Genomic DNA, 24,214 nt, shown 5'->3' with positions numbered 1-24,214 from the left:
TGACATGACACTTTTTTTCCACAGACTTCATAATTTGGTGCCGATAGCCCGCAGCTCTTTCCATCACGTGGCTGGGTAAATTAGTGAAGTGCTTGGTAACCCAATATTATTCGATCACTGTGAACTGTGTAAAGTGTGATGTTTATGAGACATGTGTGTGTTAGTGTCACAATAAAGAAAAAGGCAGTTTATTACCCGTCTGAAACTTCAAAGGAGGGTAATCAATCGCTGCTGTTCATATTTTAACCAGAGCTTTGAATGGCGCCATCTTTGTACATTTGTGCCTACACACATATGCACGTTATATTCTACTTGACTAAAACTATCAGCCATTATGTAGGTATGGGAAGTATTATTACTGTTATCTGAGCAATCTGCGCAAATATGAAGATAAATTACAATGCACCACTTTTTATTTATTTAACGCAACAGAAATATCCCTAACATTTAAAGCAAGTCTACAGCCTCCAAAACATCATTCAGTTTGTTAGCTTTCAGATTTCTTACACGTTATCAATTAATGTTTTTTTCTTTACATAATTCTGCTGAAGCCATGGTGCTAGGATGTGTGTGATACGCTTATAAGCATTTACATGAACTTAAAACTACATATTAATTCAGGACAATGACAAGATGTAGCATTTCTGTTGATAGCCTTGTTATCACATACAAAGAGCCATATGACGTTATCGTCTACCCCTCCCAAAGATGAGTATTGGTTTACTAAAACAAGTCGGTATGTCATGGCCAAGCAAAACCGTCCAAAGAAACCTGTCGGTGAACATATTGTCAAGTACTTTCTTTAATGAAAGTGCGCGGATAGTTTTTGGCGCCAAATTGTGTTCATCTTTACGATTTCCGAGGATTTGTTCAATCGCCCGATCTCGCCAGCAAAAAAATCCATCGGATTTTGTTTGCTCATGGTTTCTGTAAAGAAAAAGATAAAAAGTTCTCTCGTTAGGCTCTTTACATCCCAGACACGTCTATGGACTTCTGTTTTGTAAAAACAGCCAGATTTATTTGCATCTTTTTTATTTAGAGGGATTTTACGATTTTTCACTGCGTCACTTTAAACTGGGAAGAGATAAAGGTTGTGAGGTGGTGGTTTATATATTTTTGCACAACTACCTTTACCTTTGTCATACTTTATTTTGCATTTTTGTTTTGTCTTGTATTTTTGCACGTCTTCCATTTTTCATTGATTTCTTTTAGTTGATATGCATAGCTCAAGAAGTATAATAAATTACGTTTTATCACTTGCGTTCATGCCAAAAAAAGGGTGTGAAGTGTTAAATACATTACAATATTTGGACATTTCTGTAGACTGTAGGGTTCAGTTAAAGCATATTCTAATAATTCGCCTACAGGGGAATGAAGAAAAAAGTTGTGGTAACGTCAGAAAGATTTGCCACCAGTATTATGGTCCACAAAGTTCACTTTACACTTCGAACATGTCATAGAATTTTGTCCAGTGCAATGGAAAATCTGAAAAGTCAACTAAATATAGTATAGGCACAGTTTTCAATAGCTTTTCTCCTAATGTTGACATCATTTTATGCGACCTTTTCCTCTAAACTTCCAGTAACTATGCATACTGTCAGGGTTCTCAGACAAGCTGTCCCTTTGCATCGGCGTAAATCATTATGACGAATAACACAGGGAAATCATCAACAACCAATCTAACCTTATATTTCATGTTGTGGAACGCAGGGTAATATTAATCTAAAAACCCCTAAATGGATTTTGTGAGAAGGTGCAAAAACCATCATTAAAGCGTTATTTCCGTCTTTATTCCCCCTAGTTTAGAAATGATGGCCTCTTGTCACCAAGTGTCTAAACGACTGAACCATGGTGTCCATAAAATATCCAGGTTTATTTGCCCAGATTATACCTGTATCATTTTACCCAGAAGTGTAAAAACTATCACTATAATAAACTGACAGGAGAAATGCCTGTACATGTATACTGTGTTAGCGGAATAATACGAATCCAGAATAGGTACCGAATACAATTTTAGATGTTCCATGTCATAGATGTATTTTAAAATATTGACTCTTTAGAAATTTGAACCAAACCCTATTTTAGTTTACAAGAAAAGTATTATTTTTAACATGAAAACCAAAATAAAAAATAAAAGTTTATCTTTTGTAAGTTACTGTGTGATTTCTTTTGCATAAGTACATCATGGATGTGCTCAAATTGGCAATCTATGCACAGTTGCCGTCCAAGTCATGAACGCTGGGACGGTTCCATTTCGCTAATAAAAGAGGGTGTTGGGTTGTCCTATCAGAACTTGTGTTTCTTCAAAATTTGACAGGTCACATTTTTCCCAGAACAAAGGCCAAATTAATTCGTATATAATTGGTCGCGCCAGAGGTGACATCAAACAACAAGCATCTAGGTACTATATCTAGCGCAACATGGGCAACGATGTGTTTTTTCTACGTGCTCTTATTTGTAACCCCTCCAAAAGCGGCTGGTTGCTGGTACTAGAAGCGAGCGATGGGAGTGGTCAGCTTGTGCTCGATGATGACAGACTTCTTCTTGATGCACGACTCAGTCAACGGTACACAAACCACTGTCTCCGCGCCATTGCCTCGCAGTGGGTCTCCTGGGTAAAAGGAATAGGGCCCCAGCCCTCAAGGCAAAGGCGACAAAGCCAGAGTTCTCCAGTGTAGACCCGGTGAATATGGCCCCAGACCCCCATTAGTTTTCCATGAGCGACATTGTTAACGTTTAGCGCAGTCCCAAGCCATAGATTGTTAACGTGTAGCTCAGCCCCAAACATTCCATGGCCAATAAGCGTTGGTGCATACCTGGCCCAGCCTGTGAGAAAGAAGCCATAAAACTCTTGACATGGATTGACTGTCAAAAGCTCGACCTTTCTATGTTGGCAGCTGGGAGGGGTGCCTAGCAACGCCAAGGGGACGTCACTCGCAGCCTCAGTACCACCTGTCTCCTTGTGTCCTCTCGCCTAGAATTTCAAACTCTCATCACTAAAACTCACACCTGTCCAAAGCTGAGATAATTTCCATCATTTTGATACCAAGCATGCACCTCTACACCAAAAACGGCAGTTTGGCAGCAAAAAAAGACTTCACACCCTAAAATACACAGAATTACATTACTCCCTCTCCCAAAACCGATGTTAAAATGGGGGTCCATGCCCTATGACACCAACCAACTTTTTCACAAAGTTAGAGCGTGATACAGGCAAAAACTTTTGAGCAGAAGAAATTCACCATGGGGTACCCTATCTTGGAAATGTGTCTGTTTGTCCGCTCTCCAGTTCGAAGCTCTGTAGTGCACATAGCGTTCAGAATATCTCGACCAGGTCAAATGTTTTGGAAAGCTGGCGTGTATATCTGCAAGAAAAGTGAGGTTGACCATCAAAATCTTGACCTTCCTATGTTTAAAATCAGATAAGAAAAAACCAAAACAGTTAAAACTCGAAAACCAGCACATTTAAAAATAGTATATTTGGAAAGCTATATGTATATAACTTTTTATCTATAAATATTTCAGACAAATTAAAATTTATATTTAATGATATACGCCAATGGCCTTCAAATATTTTATGACAACATCGCCAGCGATGGTGTAAAATAAATCATATATAGAGTTAACTGTGTAGAATCTTTGCCGAACATGAGCAAAGTCTACATGGTCAACCAGAATATGTTTGATGCCGTATTGAGCATCACATTCAAGACATTCTGGAGGACTGCTCCCATCTAAGATGAAATTATGTCTTACATGGGAGTGTCCAACACGACACCTCGTTAAAACTACTTGGCCTCTACGAGACATTTGACAAGTATAGGCATCGTGGCCAATGACACGATGAGTAGCATGCAGTTTATTATGGATCTGCAAGACCCATTCACCCTGCCAAAGGCCACGAATATATTTAACAGTATTAGACTTTTTGTCAGTGTACGGTATTTTAACCCGAGGCACAGGTTTATACAGGGCAGCTTTCGCTTCCCTGTCCACGACTGTGTTTCCATGGATACCAGTGTGACTTGGTATCCAACAGAATATAATATCTTTACCTCTTTTAATTAGTTTTCTGTATTTGGCTATGATCTTAAGTATCAATGGATTTTTTAATTTATTTTGCTGAATTGCCAAAAGGCAAGACAGAAAGTCGCTGCATGTCACTGCCCTCTGGGCATGCCCAGAGGAAACATATGATAAGGCCAGGAGTATAGCTCTGGCCTCTGCAGAAAAGATAGAAGATGAAGGTGGCGGACGTGACCCGCTGATCTAAGACAGGCGCAGTCGCAACCCTGTCCCCATTCTTTGACCCATCAGTATATATAAATTTGTAATCCATATCATCTTCCTTGATTTCAGCAAAACTTTGCTGAATTATAAGAGGATTTATATTGGATTTATTATATTTACATAGATCAAATATTAGTTTAGGGTGTGGAAGAAGCCAGGGATGAGACTCCGGAAAACACCGGAGCTATATCCTCTAGCTTGATGTTAGCACCGGCAATATGGTCCCGTATACGAAGACCAAAAGGAAGGATCTTGTCAGGACATTTATTAAATTTATCTACATATGATGGATTAAAAGCACAGTCGTAAGCAGGATTTGTTGGATGAGCTTTAAGTTTACCATCATATTGAAGGCTCAGTTTTATACATCGATAGTATAAAGAAGGCTCATTAGCCTCCACGTATAAACTTTCTACTGGGGAGGTTCTAAAAGCACCAAGGCTGAGCCTCAAACCTTGGTGATGAACAGGATCCAACATTTTATTTGGTAAAAGACGGAGAAGCTGGTAGTGGGGAATTGGGTATGCTCATTAAGACCATATAGTTGAGTATACCTTATGTGGAGTCCTTGGTGTGTTTCCTGCTGGTTAATCTTGTATACATGTATGACATGCCTTCCCGTAATGTCTACCCTCATCAGATGTCTAAAATGTATGTATGAAGTCTTCCTCTCAGCCGACATCGACGGGAGATGATAAAAATAGGAACTTGGAGGTTTTCTCAAACCCTCTTGATAAGATTAATAGACCAGACTGTTGGCCGGCTTTTATTGTTCTCTCAATGAAGTGTGAGCAATAGCCGTCCTCAAAAATTCATCGTTTTGTCATAAAGAGAGATCTTCAGAGTGCAGCACGAAGATTAAAAAACGTTAAAAAATTACGGTCCGGAGACATTCTCATTGAATGTTTCAGGAAACAACAATCAATAAATTTATCAACATTAAACATAATTTCGGACATAGCTGTTTTTACATCCTCACAATTTTCTGAACAGCTGTCAGGGAATAATTCGTCACAGGGATTAAGATATTATTGACCTTTCAGAAGAGAAAATATGCGGAATTGAAATCACAGGGTGTTACCTGGGTGAAACTAAATTTCCTATACGTCTCCCTCCATAATGTCTGTATACAACAAAATTAGGCAATGAAATTGTCGAGTTCTTAAAATAAATTTTAACGAACTAACACAAAAAGTTTAATCATTAAATCCAGTTACACCTTCTCTTCAGGAAATTCACCTAAAGACATCTGACAAAGGCACAATAATTTGAAAATTATTCATTATACAGCACTTATTCAAATGAAGAGGAGTAAGCTGCAGGCGGCTCTTCTATTTTTGTAAAAAATAATATCATTCACAACCCTGTTCATCTGGATGCAGAGCGTCAGGCTGTGGCCGTTTGTGTCGCATTGTCTGAAATAATTACATTATGTTCAGTGTATATTCCTCCAAACACTTGTCAGCGTTCCAGTTACGTAATTTAATTGCCAAATCCTTTTATAATAATGGGAAATTTATTTCCCATAACCCCCTATGGGGCAGTAATAACATAAATAATAAGGGTAGAATAGTGGAAGACTTTTTATCCTCGAAGGAAGTGTGTCATTTAAATGATGGTTCTAATAGTTATTTACATTTGTGTAATGGCGCTCACTCTGCTCTTACTCCCAATATCACAGACATATCACTTCTCCGTGATTTTTCTTAGAAGGTGCATGAGGATCTTTGTGGCAGTGACCATTTTCCCATTATCCTATAGGCATTACGTCAAAAACACTTATGCGTAAGGTCTGTAACATGGTTCAGAATCTTAAGGCCAAAAATAACAAAGCATACGTCCAGCATTTGAAAGATGGAGATAATCTATTAACTTCTCCATCCGACATAGGTAATAAATTAGTTGAGACAATTTCTAAGAAATCTTCTTCTGAGAATTTTAATTCAGAATGTCAACATATTAAAAGCCAGAAGGAGAAAATTCAATTACCCTTTACTTCTAAACATTTAGAACATTATAATCTTATTTTAATCTTTATGATCAGTCATTTTAACATCGGCGAACTTAGAACTGCATTAAAAATGCCCTGTCCTGATAATGTGTATTATAAGTTCCTGAATCATTTACCCCTTGAGCCACCAGACACTGCCTTTGACTTACTTAATAATATTGGGATAACTGGTAATTTTGCACTGTCATGGAGGGAGGCGTGTATCATCCCGGTTCCCAAACCGGGTACTATAAGGTTTGCCTGAATTTAAGACTTACTATACGGATTATAAATTTGCGACTGTCTTAGAATAGCGAGTCTTTTTTCTCTGTCCTCGATCTTCTTCAATCTTCTCTGCGGAGGCCAGGGCTATACTCCTGGCCTTATCATATGTATCTTCTGAACGTAATTTGCCATGCTCACCACCAAGGCAACGAACAGCAGATGGGAGATGTCCACTATTTGAGATTGACGGGAAGCTAGCTTCACGAGTATGGCAAACTAATTTTTATTCCTTAATTATTTGAAATCATAAAACTGGAAATTGCAAAAGGTGAGAAACTGACACGGAACAGATAACTGTCTAATGGATAACAGTGCAATTGTTGGCACAAACAGAAAAAAATGGTCTGGACTTCGTTTTTTTGTTCTGATTGTTTTTATTTCATGATTTTATGTATACCCAGAAATATAAATGTGTAGGCCTATATCGCAAAAATTATCTCGCTAGGCTGATATTTAGCAGTAAAGAAGCAATGAAAAGGCATATTTATTTCTTTTTCCTGAGGATAAAACAATTCCCGATACATGTATTTGGAATCAATCATTGTCTATGCCATGCAAAATATATTAATAGAACAGAAACAATGGACACATTCATACCATCTGTGTTTTTATAGGAATGAAAGTATAACACAAGCATCAACAGGAATTGTTTACCATATTTGTTGATGTCTTTTGTTTTCAGAAACTGGAATGGAGTTTAAGCATTCGGTATACCATTGAAAAAACAGCTCTTTCCGATTTCGAGGCAAGCAAAAAAAAACGATTTTGTCAACAAACTGTTAGATTGCATACTGCTTGAACGAGGAGGAAGGGGTTTTATTGCAAACATATATTAAAATCTTAAACATCAAAACGTTTCAAATTTTCTCAAAAATCTATAAACGCTTGTCATTAACCATATACTCTTAATACTGATCGAGACTTATGTCCGCCACGGGTTTTATCCGTCCTCGGAATGTTGAACTTCCTAAGTTTAGTTTTTTAATATCATTCACCCCTTTTCAGTGTGATTAGATTGCTCACCTTGTATCATAGAGGTTTTGCTTCAGTTCCAAATCAAATCACTTATTTTCGACCGTACACTTGTTATACTGTTTGCTACGTTTGATTGAATTGATTGGTGTTTTACCCCTGAAGCTAACTGAAGATTACTTACGTTAATGTGACTCTCCCTTTTGATCTGCTGTTTTCTACTAAAGTTGTATCGGAGACGAGCTTCCTTCCTTGATGCTTTATCATAAGAGGAGTGGGCCTAGCTTGAATAGAACATAACTGATGTTTTGAGCCTAACTACATGTGCATCAACTACATACATATGATAATTGAGGAAACATTATGTTTTTTTTTGTTTAAAGACATCGTTAAAGATCTTGATATTAGCGATGTGAATTTAGAAGTCTTTTGGCCTCTGGCATAAAATTTTGAAAGCCCATTACCTGGTAAATGATCGCAAAATGACTACGTTTTAATGTTATGTAATTATGGTCGTGCGTAATCTTTTTAGAATTAAAGATGAGCCCGTTGGGTTTTGTGTAAATTTCATGGTTGCGGTAACAGGGCTGTTCGAAATAATGCTTAGCACATTTGCAAACAAACTGAAGCAAATACTGAACCATATTCGCCTAACACTAAACTTCTGTTTGATTAATCTTTTGGTTTTACAAAGTGACTAAGTGTTGGTTATGTTCATTGCAATATCACACACATGGATTCCAAGAACTATTGCATTAGAAAAAGGCACCTGTACAATTGCTAGGACAGGTGCAAGTTTAAAACCGTTAATGGGCAGGACATTTGAAAATGCATTCTTTTTCATGCACTGCTCGATATAAATCTAACTATTATTGTATAGGTGAAGCATTCTCGAGTACGTTAACCGACAAGCAAACAAGGAAATAAATGTACCGTAATAACAAAGATCTTAGCCAAACTATCTGTGCATATATGGACATATATTTCAAGTATGTGCACAAAAATCTAGTCCAACCTATCAAAAAAGTCTATTTGTACCAGAGAAATACCGACAGGTGGTCAGACACTTTGTCATGTACACCTACCGTTATAGGCATCGAGTGCAATTAACCTTCACGTAAAATAATCCATGAAGCCAAACCGCTATTTTCTTGGTTCACGCCACAGGTTTATTTGACAGTATTTTGTGACAGATGTCACTCGGAGATTTGGAAGATTCTCACTAGATGTCGGGTGCCCGGGACAGGTTATCACATGCAACTGCTGAGAGACACGCGGATTAAATCTGGAGGTGACAGGGAGAATGAGAACCGTGGCTGGAGGAGTTATTAATGATGTGCTGTCCAAAATATTGAAACAGAGGAAGTTGATGTATGGGGCACACGAATGAAAAGAGCTAAGCCGGCTAGGTTTACTAAATCTTCCTAAAAAAAACCTCAACAAAATTGCAATAATCATTTTCTGTCCTATTTTGTGGTAACAACAAAATATCCCTCTACCGCCCCTGTGCATTGGCGCCTTTGTCAGTTTTGTAATAAACCTCATCGCTAAATTGCCTGATATTTGCAGCTGATTTGAGACTGTCATCATTTTGAATGCAACTATCACAAAAACTGCGTGTAATAAGCAACATTATTCACACTAGGTCCATCAGATATTGCCTCGAATTATGGCATAAAAATGGTGAAACTTCCGGTCACAACATGGCATACCAGCAATCTTTCCTCACAGCTTCCGGTAAAAGTGAATAATAACAAAAATGTTAGACAACGCTAAGGAAATGGTGATGAGCCTCAAGGTAAAACTTGTTTAGACTGATGCAACGCGCATAAAAGAGAAAATGACCGCACAAAATGCTCCATGGTGATGTGCTTGTAGGAATCTAAGCGTTATTGGGGAAAATAGGATCTATTAAAATATTTACGGAAGTCAAAATTGCCGATGTATGTTTGGGGTATGTAAAGCTTACTGGTGCGCAAAACTCCCGGGGTTTTTATCTCTAAAAATGTGATATAATTTTGTTACGTTCTGATTTGCGGCAGAAACACTGTTAGACGAACGAATAAATATACTGTTTAATACATGCAGTGCTTAACCCGTGCAGTGCAATAACCTTAAGCCATGTTTATGGCTGCTTGAACAAATACCGTTAGAAACTTGTATTGTAGAAAGAAACAAGCAAATGTGACAGAAAAAAAGCATAAAAGCTTACTTCACGAGCCAAAGACAATGTTCCGTCCACCAACAATCAGTACATGTGCAAACAGATATATCATTTTTTTTTCATTTGTTCGAATCACGTGCACATGTATGTGCGATCTCCAGTAAACATACTTATACTTAGACACTCGGTTGCTTAGCGCGCTAGCGCAGCGTATTGACCCAGGAGCCTCTCACCAATGCGGTCGCTGTGAGTTCAAGTCCAGCTCATACTCCCCGGCCGTGCGTGCGAAGGTCTGTCAGCAACCTGCGAATGGTCGTGGGTTTCCCCCGGGCTCTGCCCGGTTTCCTCCCACCATAATGCTGGCTGCCGTAGCATAAGTGAAATATATTTGAGTACGGCGTAAAACACCAATCAAATAAATAAATAATTAAATAAATATACTTAGACGTCCAGCGTATCCCAAAGTTTGATTAATCTTAAGAGTAGAGAATTAATAAAGAGATGGTTATAGGTTTCTAACCGTGTTCTTCTGATTAATAACCACAATAAATTACCTATGATCTGGCTTCACTATATTCATAGATGTAGGGTAGATGGACCTGGGCTTTGAGGTGCTAAGGACTTATATGTTGTATTCACTGGGAAAGGCTCCCCCCCACCCCCGGGGTTCCGGGGTGATAAGAATATGATCTCAGCCCTCTGTGCAAGCCTGTCGTAAAAGACGACTAAGCTAGAGCTCTCCTGAGTGAGCAAGGTGAATATGATAGGCTCACATCTTCTTTGGCCCTTACTTGGAGGGAGACGGAAGGTCGGATGGGCCCGGTCTGATCAATCGGCTTGGTCTCCGTCTAGCCTCTGCGTAGTCCCAAAATATATCTATAACACTACTCCTTAGAGAATATCTGTTATTTCTGAAATGTCGTTTGCGGGACTACGTTTTCAGGCATTGGCTCATGGGTCAATCGAGTAGTACGTGTCTGATATGTGACCTTATTAACTTAATGAGGTGTGCTCATGAGGGCCGTCTACTCGAGTATACCTCACGCGGAGTCCTTGGTGCGTTTCCTGATGGGTAGCCCCAGGTTCAGGCATCGCTGTTGTTGGCACTCCGTGGTGGGTGGGGAACACGTGGGGTGAATTTGTATTATATATTTATTATGTATACCCTAAACCTTCCATCAAATGTATTTGATAAATCCACCAGGTCTTCCTCTCATCCGACTTCGTCAAATGCTGACAAAAAGAGGAAGTTAGAGGTTTTGTCCGACTCCCTTGACAATGCGCAGGACACATGGCCGACTTTCATTTTTCTTTGAACAAAAAGTGAACAAAAGCCGGTATTGAAAATCCACCCATTTTTTTAACACAGGCTTTAGAGGGCGCAGAGGGCACACTGAAAACATGAAAAAGCTAAGATCCGGAGACATTCTCATAGAAACAACAATCCACAAATCTACTGGCTTTAAACAGAATATGTGACATTTTAGTGTCTACATCCCCACACAATTATCTAATTAGCTGCCAGGGGATTATACGTGATAGGGATGGAGATATCATAGATCTAACAGAGGAAGAAATTTGCGCAAAGTTACATTTACAGGGTGAAACTTTTCACAACAGAAGCAGACAACATCCTAAAATTAAATACATATCTTCTGACTTTCAATAGTAAATCCCTTCCGCTGTACATCTACATTGGTCCGTGTAGTGTTAGTGTAGACTTATATATTCCTAACCCAACGCGGTGTTTTAACTGTCAAAACTGTGGTCATGGAAAGGGCCAGTGTAAAAATAAACTGCTTGCTTCAGGGCCAGTGTAAAAATTAACTGCTTGCTTCAGATGCAGTAGTAAAGGTCAAGATGGTTTCGACTGCAGCAGCACAGTTAAGTGTTGCAATTGCGGTGGAGATCACATGGCCTGCTCTAAAGATTGTCTTTAACGACACACAAATAATACATTTAAAACTTAAAAACAATATATGATATCAAGAGGCACGTAAGTTGATGTCACCCTCAAATACTTTTCTACGGACTTCGTTTGCCAATGTGGTTAAGCGAGTAGCCTCTGTTGCTACTCAAACTTCTTTGACTTCCTTGACCAACTTCAAACGACAAACCTAGTTCTTTCGAATCAACCTGCGCTTAATTTTTGCTTAACTAAGGATACGCCAATTCAACAAATAACGCCGGTAAGTAGCACCGTACAACCTGATAAACCTGAACCCAATTCCCCTAAAAATAAAGATGCCAAAACTAAGTTCAAAAATAAAACTCAAAATAATAATAATAATCATAATAATAAACCTAGTCGCCCCACATAGCGTCTCTGTAAGGCCACTAGGGACCCTGTCCAAACTTTTGGTAAGTTTGGGTCGTTGGAGGACGTTGGTCCTTTGACATCAGATGCGGATGTGATGGATACATTACCAGCACCAGGGAGATCTGACAGCCGATCTGCAATGAAGGGTCGTCTCCGGTCCAAACACAAAGATAAATCTCCTATACGACTCCCTCCATAATGTCTGTATACGACAAAATTATACAATGGAATTGTCGAGGTCTTAAAGTAAATCTTATTGAAATAACACAGCTAGTTCAGTCTTTATATCCAGTTGCCCTTTGTCTTCGGGAAACTCACCTGAAGACATCTGACAAAGATAAAATACCTCTTAAAAACTATTCACTTTATAGCACCTACTGTATTGAAGAAGAGCGAGCTGCATGCGGCTCCTTGATCTTCGTCCATAACAATATTATTCACAGCCCTGTTCCTCTGGATACTGAGCTTCAGGATGTAGACGTTAGTGTTTTCATTGTCTGAAACATTTACATTATGACCATACTGATCCAAATAATTACCGCCTCATAGCTCTTACCAGCTGTATCTGTAACACTATGGAACAGCTGATAAATGATACACTTGTTTGGTTTCTTGAAAACAAGAAGTTACTTTCTAGTACACAACGAGGGGCCTCCGTGGCTCAGTTGGTTAACGTGCCAGCACAGCGCAATGGTCCAGGAGTCTCTCACCAATGCGGTCTCTGTGAGTTCAAGTCCAGCCCTTGCTGGCCTCCTCTCCGGCCGTTCGTGGGAAGGCCTGTCAGCAACCTGCGGATGGTCATGGGTTTCCCCCGGGCTCTGCCCGGTTTCTTCCCACCATAATGCTAGCCGCCGTCGTATAAGTGAAATATTCTTGAGTACGGCGTAAAACACCCATCAAATAAATAAATGAATAAATCTAATATAGAACGTGGTTTTCGTCAAGGTAGATCCACTATGGATCACCTTGTTCGTTTCGAAACCTTTATTCGAGATGGCTTCATCAATCACGAACATGTCTTGTCGAAATTGTTTGACCTTGAATGGGCCTCAACGGCCGATTACCAATATTTATATCAAATGTTTATCTGATCGTCAGCTTAAGGTAAATCCCTTCGTTCGGTGATCGTGTTACGGACCATATTGTGAAATCCAACCCAAACTAAATTGATATTCCATGTACGTAAATATAATGAATCAAGTACAAATCCTCTTATAATTCAGCAAGGTTTTCCTGAAATTAAGGCTAAATATTCGGATTATATATTTACATATACTGATGGGTCAAAGGATGGGAATAGAGTTGCAGCTGCAGCTGTCTTAGAGCAGCGAGTTGTTTCTCTTCGTCTTCCATCCTCTTCATTAATCTTTTCTGAAGAGGACAGGGCTATATTCCTGGTTTTATCATATGTTTCTTCTGGGCATGCCCAGAGGGAAGTGATATGCAGCGACTCGAATACCATGTCATACCGGTATCCATGGAAACACAGTCGTAGACAGGGAGGGAAAAGCTGCCCTTACCAAACCTTTGTCAACAGTTAAAATACCATATAATGACTATCCTGTCATTGGCTATAATTCCTACACTCTTGACATGTCTGGTAGAGACCAAATCGTTTTAACAAGATGCCGTTTTGCACATTCTCGTCTAACACACAATTTCATCCTGGAGGAGGGCAGTGCGCACTGTTCGTCTGTTCTTCTTTTAAGTTTTGATTGTTCATCAGATCATGTCGAAAACTATTCATGGCTTTCTTGTTTTAACATGTTCCCGTCATGATACTGCTGAAGTAGTGTTAATCCATGATCATTCATTCGTTGGGGGAACGGCTAGGCACTACGCTAACCCAAAAAGATGGATTTTCAGAAAGTTATAAATGTAGATGTAGAGTAATAAAGATTATCCGGATGCCAGTCGATATACGATCTACGCTGACCTTCGTCTATTCCCCTTATGCTCTGGTATGCTGAATCACTCGGTATTCCAATGTATTACTGATGATAGGCTATAGCAAATTTGAATAAATTGACACCAATTGCCTTCGATCGGGTCATATGTAAGCCTTGGGGAATATTCAGTTCTCTCTTGGTTAGGTGCTCGGCCGTCAGACCTTCCCACTTTCGGCCGGAGAGGAAACCAGCATGAGCTAGACATGAACTTATAGCAACCGCTTTGTTGAGAGGGCCCTGGCTCACTGTACTGTGATGGCAAGATAGTCCTTCCGGCCACGGAGGCCTCCAAAATACCTTAGAAAATTGTCTAAAAACATTTCACATACACAAACTGAAGCATACGGCTTGTATGGGGAGGTAACACAAACAAAATAATTGAGCGATTATTGTCAAACTAGATGAGATTTAACATTATATGTGACGTGTAGCTATCACAAAGAATGGTCTTCTTGTCCCCACCTGTCTTTGCACATTTAGAGAAATGACTATTCAACAAACTTTGGGAAACCTCCAAGTTCGACCATCCACTAGTTGTTACTATACCAACTGAGGAGCCATTTATGAGATCTTAACATATACATGTACGTGCCCCTGGGAATATAAAGTACAGAGGAATTAACGTCTCAAACGCATTACCATAACCAAGAATAGTTGTAGTGGAACATTTTTCAAGACATATTTCAAATGGTACAGTCTCTTCAGAACTAACAATTTAAGGTTCTGAATGGTTAAGATTAATACCCTTTTCATCAAAGTTGCATATCCTCTCCGGACTGATTTCAGGTCATATTTGGTAAGATTGTCGCTGAGTTTTCAGAAATATGATTAGATATTTTCCTCAGAGGTGACAGTAGCACAAAGTTGAGTGATTGAACTTGGCTTCCTCAATTTAATGTCCGGCCATCGTCCCAACAACCGTTAACGCCATTGTGGAGAAAGGAGGCTTGATCCTCCGTTTTTCTTCCAAAGATGGATGGTTTATTCAGTGGCAGTATCAATGACGTGTGTCCTGGTATATCCATAACCAACAGAGGCCATCATGTGATTTACCAATTTGGCCTTCTCTTTAAAAAGAACAGTGGCTCTGATCTAGACAGGTAGTTTCTGGTGGAATTGCACCATTACTATGGTCACTGAGAGTCTGCTCTGGTCTAGAAAACATACCGGCTGCTATGTGAATCCCATTTCTATTGACCTCCATGTATTCTTAGTTTGGCTGAGAGGGACTGTACGTCCTGTGCTGTTTTCGTTTTCCAGCAGTAAAATACTACATAAAATGCACACCAAAGTCAAGTGATGGTGCATGCGGATGACGATGTGATTTAGTCGTTAGCTCAGGGTTAAGTCTAGGAGGCTTTTATAGAGCATTACCAGTTGCACATTTTGCGCGCCAGTGAGAGTTTTCTACAGTTTGAAGGTTCGAGAATTGTTCGAAGGATAGGACAATGTGCTGCTTGAAACGTTCCATTTCAGCACACATATTAATGTTTTATGACACTTATTTGCCTACAAAACGCATTTTGGATGTTTATATTGTTCGGACATTGACGGTACAACATTGACATCTTAGGAAATTGTTTTATTTGGTATCAGCATTGCAGCATTAGAAATTTACGAACAGTCCCAAGAGCTCCCTCTTCAACAAGTTACCATACTTTATCGAATTAACTTAGCACGATGAAAAAATGTCAGTTAAAAAAGTATCTGGTCTATAGGAGAGATCGATCAAGAATATAAATGACAGCTTTTTTCCTTCTATCCAGATACTTGGTTCTTGTGGTAATGTCTGCAATCCCATTAACAGAATCCGGCAGTTTTTTGTAGAAAACTGCAGCTTGTGTTGCTTTTCTTAACCCAGCGCATTTATCATATGTAGCAAGTGATTACGCGACGACACTGTTGTGGTTTAGCCATTACAGAATCCGCCCCGTACGTCCCGCTCTTGGATTTCATAAACCTTCCGCGAAAAGTAATATCCTCCAGTATACATGTGGTACTGGCGGTGAAATGCGTGAATACTCGTATGGAAGTCTTATAACAAAAATCTCTCTGCAGCCTTGAATGTTGACGTCATTTTCTATATTTCATATATCTATACTGACTTGCTGTAGTCACGAATACTGGAAATCGCAAAATGACTTCAGCATACAGATATGCACTGATTTTGATTTGGACCAAGTTGGTTCATAGTTGTACTTCGTATACATCTTTACTGTAACGGTTACTACACATTTACTGTGTCTATATCTGCAGTTAGATGTACATGTACATGCAGCTTGGAGTGGATTCAACATACTACCATGCACATATGCATCAAAACGGTTACTGTACAAAACATATTTTAGGGAATACGCCTATCTTTGTGATTAAAACAGCACATATGTGTTCTCGTTGAAAGGCCGCGTGCATTACTCTGCATGAAATGGGCCTAATAAACGCCTCTGCATGAGACGCGTTGAATGAAGATTGCTGGATAGCATGTCGACGCTGTAGCAAAGGGAGCCTGTGACAGGATGCGAGAATGTGTGATGTCAGTAAGCCTGATACATGTGTGAGGCGAAGTTAAAAAAAATAAAGGTGGCTCTAAAACATCAGCGCTACCGATGCAAAGTGATTTCAGACGTGTGCTTCGGTTGTATAGGAAATACCACGTGTTGAACAGATGTCATATGTCGTAATAATTGGGGCTGTAAAAGTATAAGTACATGTAATGGCCGTATTTTGGCGAGCACAGAGTTCATGGAGAAGTGAAATAAATAAATGACCGCAACTCTTCCTAGTCCGTTTGTGGTGTAGTGTAAACAATTATTAAAAGCAACAATTGTCTCTGGTGCCCTAGGAATTTTACCTGAGCTAAAGCAGCGGTGTGATGCTACAACCTGTTCAGCCGTCAATGAGGCATTGAATAAACACTGTAGCTCTTGTGGAGAAGTACATTCAACATAAAAAAGCTGGAGGGCAACCAGGACTCTGTGATGTATGATTTATATTCCAACCAGCGCGTGGATTTCGAGATAATAAGCAGCACAAAAAATGCTAAAATATAACAAATTTCGACAGTGATCTGATGTAAACTGGCCATGAAACGTTTATATTGTTTATCACCATCATGACTTCCTGGAACATCTTGAGATAGTCTTTATCGCAAGCATCAAGCACCATAATGAAATGCATTGTCTGCTGCTGCCAGACACGGCTCTTAATTCGCACGCCTGACATGAACAAATCTAAGAGGATGTTTAGGAGAAGCTTGCTGGGAGTCATCACGCCGTGCTACACAGGCGAGCTTATAGTGATTATGAAAGGCTCAACATCAAACGGGTTAATTACAACAAAAGACAGTCTCCCTTGCCTAAAAACTGCATCTTGTTATTGATTCTGCTTGAGACCAGGCGTTAATTGTCATTAGAGAACCATGTTGGATATCTCCTTCTCGGAAAGTCGCTTCTGGACGTGTCATCTGCTGGAAACCTCGAGGGCTGTAGCTGCGTGTTCAAAGGTAACACGGTATGGGGATTGATATATCTGCAGTGAATACCACATGTGCCGCTTTATGTTTCAGCAGAGTTAAGTATCAAAGAAATGAATCATTTGTAATGCGAATATCGTGTTTCTAGCTTACAAGCAAAATGGGCTGCCCTCTGTCTGCTGAAGGGCTATGAGTTACTTCGGGCAATTTGTTGCATCCACTTGTAATACGGAATGATGTCCTTAAATGAAGAACCTCTTGGATACGACCGTTCCCACAAATAAAATTTATTAATCAATATACGTTAAATACGTTGAGGAATAATAGGGAAATCTGATTAATAATCACTGGTTGAAAGTTATAAACAAGAAGAAGGCAAATGACATCAAATCCAGTGTAATACAGCTGTGTAAATGTCCATACGCGGCTGAAAGGGAAGCTGCTGAAAAGCTACCTCAAAAATGTATGGGTGTGTTCTTATTTGTGAATTACTGTAAATAGCTAAACGAAGGATTAGGGCTTAACGCCACATTTTACATTATTTAATCCATATTCTGGCGATAATACGTTAGAACCAGGGAACACTTAGAAGCAATGATCAGTTAACATATAGTAATTACACAATATATGTGTAAAATATCTTATATTTCCATATCAAATAAGCGAACTATTTGTGGGAATAGCGCTTACGAAGGACAAGGACGTTTTAAACAATATAGGTCTACACTAGTCGATTGTAAGCTAATCTTGCCAACAGGCTTAGGTGCTTCTCTTTACCTCAGAGACCTGCTTGATTCAGCAAATTCTCCACCTTATCTCTATTGCTCAGCGGCTGTATCAGCCCAATTTTCAACACCGAATCGAACCATGCCTATGACTACAGAATGGGCAGTTTCATTTCTAGCTTGGTACACACAATAAGTTTGGCGAGGTACGGGGAATGGGAGGGAGGCTATGGATGGAGTTTTCAAGTACATGAAATTATTACAAACACGGTTGGATTGTGCTGTTCGCATGTTTCTTATAAAATAAAAAAGATTATAACAGACATGCGAATTTGATTTTCAAATTTACATTTCGTTTAAATTTCTCTTCGTCATTTCGTCCCTTAATCCATCTTAAGTGGCCCTAATTTGAATTTTTGCTTGTGGGTGACAATATCTAGCTTGCTTGCACACCTTGATCGAGCAGCTTGCAATTTGTGAGGGGGGAGGGTGGGAGAGGCTTAGGGCCTTGCAGCCTATAGTGCTCATTATCGGTAATAAGCGCACGCACACATGAATGTCTAACAACCATGGTAGCTTGACAACACAGTTTATCATGCCCTCACATTTGTACCTGATTACATGTATCTCTCCCTCCCTGACATTCAGGGATATTTTACAACCGCTGTTTACATTGGGATTCTCTATTTAAACTGTCATGAATCCATACAGTCTATAATTGCAAAGTCCCTGCGTGCTGTCGGTGTGCCTGTAATTCCTCCCTATTCTTGTACACAAGCTCTGTGTTTGTCTAACGCAGATAAAAGAGCCTATAATTGTTAAGTAAACGTTTTATGTCGTGGCCTAAATTAAATACAAAAAAATCCAAAACTTCATATATGAAATTGCGTGTACAGCTGTACATACGTTCCCTACAACTGCTGCACTGCAAACACGATTTCCTGAATTTGTTTTCAGCCTGGAGTCCATTAACGTAATGGACTACGTACATGTACGCACGAGAAGTACGGTTATTACACGGCTATTACACTGTGTGTTTGTTGTGAGCCCACATCAGTCAAAAATTTTGAGTAAATGTTTTGTGACGTGGCAGCCTCACAATGCAAAGCGTACACACTGATCCCATTCCAGTTTTATACACGTAGCAATAGCAACATCGCCAACTGTGTATGCCTGTGCTCACACACAATTTTAATCTCGTCGATATGAGATAATAGCCACTGCTATCACTGTCCTCAGTCAGGTGTGTAAAGACATCTGTCTTCTCTAATAAAATGTTCGTTAATTCCAATACGCTAAGGTAAAAATGGCCAATTAACACATCCCCAAATGACCATTTGCAGTTCTAAGCCATAAGAGAATGCTGTTGTTCTAAGGCTACAGTGATAGCACCTGGAAGCACAATGATTTCCCTGCTCCAGTTGTCAAGTACATGAAGCACACAGAGTGGTGAGCGTGCTAAGAACATTACCCGTATGGCGAGTAAATTTTTAAAGATATACTCTTATATTAAAATTACTTAACGCATTGCATGTATTCTTAACAGAAGCCTTCCGATATTTTTGGCAAAACTGAAAGCGTTGGAATTCACCTTTTATGAAGACACGCGGATTTCTTTACGCTTTAGCAGAGGATTTATTCTCCCCTGACTGCAACGCTGTCTACTCGTATCAATAGCTGTGGGTCTTAGGGTGTATTTCCTGAGTATGCCGTGATTTGAATAAAATCAGCTTTTATTCACTACACATGTCACACATGTGGCTCAATTCTGTACATTTACCATTAGCACGTGATTATACGCTTACTTCAAATCGAGCATGGTATTTACGCCCGTTTCACATTATAACATATCCCACACACAACTCCTGATGCGAATCTTGCCTTGACTCACTCCAAAACACACGGTCAATACCTTTGTTGCACATATTGACGTGGGCTCCGTGTGTCGTTGTTTAGAAGCATCCCGTGTTTAAAACGAAGAAACCAACCAAAAAGTTAACGTCAGTACAAAACGTACGATAATGCTGACAGATTAAGCAGTGTACCAGGGCATCAAGATGTTCATCCTCACTTACCCCGGGTATAAATAAAGATAAACTACCAACTACAATCATCATAAACTATTAATTATTACCCTACTTCAGATTTAAGCAACAATGAACAGATAACCATTGTCAAAGCACTTTCGCGTCTGTGTAACTCCCAGCTGCATGGAATCAAAATCCTGCCCATTTAATCAATTTATCGTCACCTATCACGTCATGGCATATCTAGAAAGTTCACGAAGGTTTCCACCCAAAGTACTCGGTCACATAACGGCAGTAGTAGAAATGACACAACTTGACGTAGTAAAGGCGACACGTGCGGAGATCTCTTTTTTTGTACATATTACCGTGAGGTCCGTTAGGAAGCATGTCATTTTTAAACAGAATTGTCAAATAACTATAATCTTTATCACTATTAAAATGCCTCCGGTGTACAATATGTCGAGGTGAGCATTGGTAATGTCACGCAGCATGAAAATATGAATGTATTAAACATGTATAATTTCTTTGCTGGTCAGTATAGGTTTGAGATAACGCTTAGCCAACACCAAAGCTAAAGAGATGGGTTGAAAATACCCTACGCCCACTCAGTCTTTGCGGCATCATTAAAGACAAGCATATATAGCCGTTGTCCCTCTACAGAATATGAATATTGGAACTTAAATGACCATTCGTTGTGATATAAAGCACATCGGCCAATTAGCCGGACCGTCATCGCATGAGTGTAAAGAGTCTTAAGCACGGTGGTATATAAAAATCTAATCAATAATAAATAAAATAATAAGTGTATCTAATGGGTGTTTTCTCTAATCCCCTGTCTGTCCTTAGCTGAAGATTATTGGAAAGAAACGTTTTATGTATTAAACGCGTCTAGCAACCATTTAAAATATATATGGTGACGAAGAAGAGAATGGCGAGTGATAGACTCGGAACGAATGGACGCCAGGAACTTTTGAATATTTATTTAATTGGTGTTTCCCACCGTGCTAAAAACTATTTCACTTATACCACGGCTGTCAGCTTTATGGTGGAAGGAAACTGGGGAGAGCCCAGGGAAAACCTACAACCCAATAAGCTGCTAATTACACGAATCATATACCCAGCAAAAATATCAAATGCGCTCTTAGCAATACATTTCCATAAATGATGGAAACGAAAACCGATTATCGCGATGAGGCAGGTTAGGAAAGAGGGGTGGGGTCAGTTTGGGAAATTACACACTTCACTACTGAGTATGTCTGCCGTTTCTCTGCTGCACATCGTCGACATGATGAGGTTATGACTTGAGGAATGCTTTCCCACTCCTGTATCAGGGCAAAACGCAACTCCGCTATGTTACCCGGGACTGGAAGTCGCCGACGAACACGCCGACCGATGACATTCCAAAGATGTTAAGTTGGGGACAGACCAGGTGAATACGCTGGCCACTTCGTTTTCGGCCTGTAGAAATGCTCTGCATACAGCGGCAAGATGAGGACGGGCATTGTCGTGCGGAAAGGTTTCCCCATGGTGCCCGACAAATGGAACGACTACTGGGCACAGGATTGTTTTCTCTGGGGCCATTCCAAACCGTAGTCGAGGTCTGTTACAGGCGGCCGGTGGGCATGCGGCCGATTAGCTGTCGTGTCAAATTCTTCATGACGACTCCTAAGACGACTAATCGTTGACACACTAACGTTAAGGGCTCAGGCGACACCTCTAAGTGTCATCCCAGCGTCGAGATGACGTTGAAGTAATCCCGTTGGTTTTGTGGTTGCAATGGCTTTGTTCCTTTTGACAGAATTTACACTCTACGAATGGCATTTTTTACACCTAAGGGTAAGGAGTGTCAAGAAAGACTTTTCAGATCTTTGCTACTGATAGGGCCACACCAGTCTGACGGGTCAACAGGCTTGAAATCGACTACACTTTGGTTTTTGAGACTGGAATGTTGACTGCTCTAGGGTTTTGCTCTTGGCTATCCTCGGTATTATATGGACAAATGTCACAGCATTATCTTGTGAAATACTTCAAAAACAAAGTGTTGCGTTTATATGTTTGTTCAGTACATGCATGACGATGACAGAACAGGGCGTTGTAAAATTCATATAGTTATCGTAGTTTTTAAGCGTGAAGTGAAGTTTTTAACTTTCATCAAAACTGACATGTCCGTAACTTTTTTGTTAATCTGTGGCATACTTAAATCTCAGTGTTACGAAATCGGAAGAAGATCAAAACAGCTCTGGAATGACAGTTTATTTTAATAAAACTTTACGAAATAATCATCCTTTAAAGTACAGGTATTTAACACGGTGATTTTAAAAATGGAAAAGAAATCCACCACTAAATGTTTCAGTACGTATAGCTTGGATTGGCGAGTTACCACATTGGTATACATGTACATCACAACAGATATGCCGCGATGATGCACTGAAACACCAGGATGTCCATGCCCGTTCACTTCTGGAACCGTATCTGTAAAAAAAATAGCTTGCAAAACTCTTAATCAGAACCTCTATTATAAAACAATCCACAAAACGACAGTGTTCCGCACCAGGACGGAGACGAAGAACACATCAGTGAGCTTTAGTCCTGGAATACTGGTACCACAGATTCTCTATAGCACGTTTGTGAAAAAAAAAGAGTTTTAAACTTAATAAAAAGAACAAGACGCCCTATGCTCCCCCAGGGATAAATTCAGAACTCGAACTTCAGCCCACTTAAAGATTTATATGACTTTCATTATTTCTGTCTTCCACAGAATGTCTAAGTAGGTTCTTTATAGCTGCTACAATTACATATACCGCGAGAGGAAACTTCCACACAATTGTTGAAAACAATTAAAGTACACTTCCATAGCCTGTTTTCTTCCAGTGTGGATCATTTGGAGCATGTACGCGTGAAACCTTGAATCTTCGACTCATTAACACCGTGTTGAAGGGCTGACCATGTATCTGTACCACTGGCTTCAGCGACAGTGATTTCAGTAATTGTCATTGGACATAAACTTCGAAATCGTGGAAGTGAGAAAAATAATTACCAATGCATAACATCATTGGCATGTAGGTGTAGACAATCCCGGTAATGCTGAATGTACAGATTCAAAAACTGACGGAAATGTTAGTCAGTAAGGCGTTTTCAAATGCATTCCCGTATTTGCATTATATAAGACGGCACATGCCCTTCGTGATTTGATCAGGAAGAGTTTCCCAGTTCCAACATCTTATCTTCTAGCCCAATATTTATTCTCAAAGATATGTCATTTCATTCCGATGAGTTAAATTGTGTAACGAAAATGGCATATTAATTTCCCAGATATAGAAATCAAAAAATGTCTGGGGAATGATAGAAGATGATTAAATTTTGAAGTTGATCACATCGATATTTTCCTATCATAAAACAATATATGACTCCATCATAGCAAATTTATTCAAATACCATAAACGTAGACCTCGCAGTTATGGTAGGAGGAAGTCCTTGATTCACAAACAAGTTATAGCTAGCTATTTAGTAGGATTGTCGTATGACACCAATACCATGCATGCTCTACGCACAGTATTATATGCACTGCCACTGAATTTGCTAAAACAGGTAGATCAAGACGTATCCAGTAACAAACACAACTTTAATGTTCCACTTCACCTTGTACCTCTGTGTCAATACATATCGTATTTTCGATTTTATCGCCCTGTAACTACAATTGAAACTCAACACAATCTACTCTTTAGACAGACAGTGTTTAGACAGAGGCCTTGATTTAATTAACCTACCGCGCATCTTTAATGGACCTGATGTTCGTAGTGCTGAGCCCCTTTGCATACCCTATGAGTATACAAAGCCTATCGCTTCCAAAATGTTCAATTGTTCCCAGGCCATCAAGGAGTACGATTTGGCGACGTATACTGATGGCGGCTGTGAATCCTCAGTTTTTGTCTATGACAAATGTAAACATGTCCTGACTGGTGACCGTACTATTATTAAGAATCAAAATCTAAGGAATCTCTTTGTGAGAGATCCTAAGTA

At 39.6% G+C, this 24,214-nt stretch overlaps 1 pseudogene; it reads right to left on the bottom strand.

Annotated features, from left to right (window-relative positions):
* Positions 1-24,214, bottom strand: part of LOC135475072 (uncharacterized) — a 136,052-nt pseudogene that overhangs the window by 5,102 nt on the left and 106,736 nt on the right.

This window comes from Liolophura sinensis, chromosome 9, assembly GCF_032854445.1.
Source record: "Liolophura sinensis isolate JHLJ2023 chromosome 9, CUHK_Ljap_v2, whole genome shotgun sequence".
In the NCBI taxonomy this organism is placed as follows: Eukaryota; Metazoa; Mollusca; class Polyplacophora; order Chitonida; family Chitonidae; genus Liolophura; species Liolophura sinensis.
The sequence above is the reverse complement of the archived record's forward strand: the minus strand, read 5'-3'. Positions and strand labels throughout refer to the sequence as shown.